Below are 4,355 nucleotides of genomic sequence, written 5' to 3' on the forward strand. Positions count from 1 at the left end.
CAAGACAACCACAGCCCCCTGAAAAGGATCCAAAACATTCAAGGCAGCCCAAATCTGAGCAGGAATATTTAGACTCACCACTAAATGGAAGCTCAGGCAGACTCCAGAGCATGGCTCTGATGGGCTTTTCACATGAAACACAACTGAACAGTGACCACAAGTCCTCTAACTTGAGGTAGCGTCTACCTGCTCATATTCCATCATCTCCAGACAGGGACTTCTTAGTTATCATACAAGGCTTGATAAAACTTTTAAAACAGGCAGGCAAGACTTCACCTATTCAAGTGTAAGAGAAAGCAAAGAGCACAAAAACAGCAGATCAAGCATTCATCCCCCTTGCATCACTCCTGGAATACCTGCACTGCCCGGGAACAGAACCTCCTTCCCACCTGCTTCGGCTGTGGTCCACTATAGCCTGAGAGGGTAAGAGAAAGAAAGCAGGTGTTGAGAAGTCCCTTACAAAGATAAGGAGGAAAGGATGACGCTGGAAGTTTGCTTGGGTCCCCTGCAGGGAGGGGATTGCCTCTCTCTGCACCTTCTCCTCCCTGTGAGCATGTAGGCCCCTCTGAGGTCTGTGTCCTGGATCATCCAAACATTGCCCTAATCATACAAAGGAGGCGTAACTGTGCTGCCCATTCTCATTTTCTGCTGGCACATTCTCCCTGCCCCACAAGTGTTGTTATCTCTACTGGCCAAATTGAAAACCACCAGAGAGTCCCTGCTGACCCTATGGCTACCAGAAGAGCTTGGGTTAATATAAGAGCACCCTTTGCTTACAATTAATCAATTATATAGATAATAGGAAAGCACTAACTCACGTTGCATTTAGCCAGGGCACCAAAGCTGGCATGGTGGAAGACTGACTGAGCCAAGGTCATCCTGCAGAACCACAAGAGCATATGAAAATGCTCCTGCAATTCTGGTGCTTGGCTGCCTGGATGGTCATTATATGGTCATGAAATGCTTAGCACAAAGCAGTGATAGCTGATTATGCCTCCTAAATACTACTGTGGTTTCAACACGAAATGGTTCTATTAGCAAGTTCATTTTGCCAGTTCTTAATTGCAGTGAAACCTGGGAAGATAAAAACATCAAAGGAATCCTTTTAGCTAACCAGATAAGTCTTGTCTTTCTTCCTATGACCTTTTAAAATTTCTCACCCCATTCAATTTGAAAACCTGCTGTAGGCTGTTAGAATTTAAATTGATATATGCTTATTTGGAGACTTTAAAGGTAAATGAAAGGTTACATATACTGGACAAAAGTGCTTCTTTTTAATGGTTTGCAGGTACATAAGAAATAGAATTAAATAGCCTTCTGGTTGCCCAAATTGTCCATTATAATCCCCCATGCCAGTAATTTTAAAACTGAATTTAAAAGCTTTCACTAAAGATTGTGATGTATCTTGAAGATGTATCTGCCTGCTCTCAGCCCTGTCTCTGCAATTATTATTAGCAAAAAACTGTGTCCATCAACTTTCTCTACACAACATTCTGCAAAACATTAAAGGACTGACTTAAACACCAAAGGAGCTGAGATTCAGAAAGGAGCTTTACCAAAGGTCACTAATGGGAGACAGACCCTTACAGGCATTACAGTGCCCCTTACAGCCTCAGAAACAGCTCTAGACTGAGCCTAGCAAAAGAACCCATCCAACGAGAATGCAATGAGTAAGCATGGAGTGCCTTTTAAATTGCCTGCTTTGTTTTAGTCCATATTTGCTCTTATTTAAATAATGAATAGTTCTCCTTTACGTTCTAAACCAGAATTAGCTCTTAAGAGCCAAAGCCCTTCTTATCATGGATGCTTGTTTTAACAGAAGTGATCTCAAAGCTCTGGATGACTTTGGTGGTCCCCACCCAACAGGAAATCACCTTTCCTCTTTTGTAAACAACCTGAAACTTTTCAATTTAAAAACAGTATCCATTACAAATACATTTTGAGAGAGAATTTTTCATAATTGAAAACACATGCAAAGCATTCAAATACCATAGGAATGAAAACCATAAAACATGTTTTACATCAATAAAAGACAGAGTTTGCACATCCCTCTGCTTTCAGTGCAGAGTTGTGATGAAGAGTTAGGTTCTGTAATGTGAGCAAAATATTTCAAGGAGATTGTCTTTTCAGGAGCTTTGGACTTCTATCTGTATGAACAGGCTGTTTTGAAGCTTTCCAACAAATGTCACCTAAAGTCCAAAGCATGTCACTATGGAACACCTTAAATGTCCTCCCAGAGCCTTTCAGCACACTCAAATAATGTCCTTAAGCCCTACTACATTTGACTTCAAAAATTTTGTAATACACTTTGCTCCTTAATTTTTATTTAACATTTCTGTAGTTCTAAAAGCTTTGAAGACCTGGCACAAAATTCTTAATTAAATACTCTGTGATTTTCATACAGTTTTCTACACAATTTAGCTAGCCAGAAACATTTTAGCTGCTTAGACAAAGGAGGAGGTGTCAGTGTTAGATCAATCCCAGGCAGAGATAGTATTAGCTCCTGGGAAGACCATGCTGGCTTATCCAGAGGGAAGAATAGCTGGTTTATGATGCTTGGGTGGGCTGCTAAACATAATGTCACTTTCAGTCACTTTCTTTCAGAATCTTCCCATTTCACGTGAACTGAAGAAATAAAACAAAGTTCCTTCAAATGTGTTCAATAACTGCAAGGAGATGTCCTTAACAGAGCATTAGGGGTGCTGGGGGAATGTAGGGGGTCAGAAATACACTGCCATTCCTCAGCACAGTAGGCAGAGCCTTGAGGGTGGTTATTGCTAATTACAGACACAGCTGCATGGTATTTTTCATATTGATATGCTTGCGGAGCTCGTTTTGGTTAAAGTATTACTAACCTTCCCTTCACTTGATTTTCCTCCCTCACTTGTAAAATGATTAATAATATTTTACTCAAAAACTAGAGTGGTAAAGGAGTCTTCTTTTTCATATTCATGCATCCTTTTCACAGCTGCAGAAGATGTTTGGAACACTCAATTTGTGCTTTCCCTCTCAGTTTGCACAGCTGAGATGGAGAAGATGATGAACCCTTTTCTTGCAGACGTTGTGCTAAGCAGCCTCAAACAGAATTGTTGCTTTCAACAATTTTTTTCCGAAAATTCTCTCTCCCTTCTGCCTTCAGTCACGAGGCCCTGATCATTTACTCTGAAGCTTTCCACCATGCTCCAGTTAGGGAGATTTGCACTTTTGTACTAAGTGTTAGGACACAAGCAAAAAAATGAAAGCAAACAAACCGATATCATTGTTCTGACAGCTCACCTGCAGATTAACAAGAAAATTTTGAGACATCTTGTCAAGTAAAGACATCTACCAGAACCCAGAGCTGGATTTCTTCCAAGGTATTGGTGAAAACCACACCCATGCGAAATACCGATCCGATGTGGGTGCTGCTGCCAGTGCTCCAGCCCGGTGTGCCGTGCCTCAGCAATGCTCTTCATTCACACATTCAGTTGGAAAAGACCTTTAAGACCGTCGGGTCCAACCTTAACCCAGCACTGCCAAGGCCACTTCTCACCCCATGGCCAAGTGGCAGCATCACCGCAGCAATGACATCCAGTGGCACCCCCAGTGTGGGATTCATTTCCTCATTTGCACTTCTTCAGTGACCTTCAGCTGAGTTTTTCTACTTGGATTATTTATATAATAATCTAAAAATATAAATGTTTGTATGTTCGAAGTAAAAGTATAGGGTCACAGAAGAAGAAGAAAATATAAATGTGTATCTGGGTGAAATCCAGTAATTTGGCTGCCAAAACAGGTAAACAGCTTCATCATTTGCTCCTGGATTCAGACTTGTGATTTTCAGCCTAGACAAATAAACAGCATGAAAAGGTAAAGAAGCTCTGGCTTCCCATTATATTCTAGATAAAACAAATATAGCCATTTGTGTTATATTCTACATTTCTTTACTTTTGTCAATATCTCAATTAAATTTCTTGATTTCTTCTTGATATGAATAAAATTCAAACCCATGGAAAGGTATTTGTAATTAATTAGTGTTCTCTCATCACTGATGTAGTCTTTATTTATTACCAGAACATCCACAGAAGTTAAACAGATAAAAAAATTGCTCAGCAAAGAATTATTTATAACTTGAGTTTCCTTGGCCTCTACGTCTTAGCAAAAGCTGATTTTTCTTGTTTTTATTTTTCATTCTACAACACACCATTCGATAACCAGTTTTTCTTGCCAAAAATTCTTTTGTATTATGTAATAATAGGAGTAGGTACTCCAAAATGTAACAGAACAATTAGTAATGAAGAGATCAAATAATATCTTCATTTCATAATTTTGTTCTTAATTCATAAAAACTTTTTTTTTGCCTTCATCCAAATACC

The sequence above is a fragment of the Cinclus cinclus genome, chromosome 1, assembly GCF_963662255.1.
Source record: "Cinclus cinclus chromosome 1, bCinCin1.1, whole genome shotgun sequence".
Classification (NCBI taxonomy): Eukaryota; Metazoa; Chordata; class Aves; order Passeriformes; family Cinclidae; genus Cinclus; species Cinclus cinclus.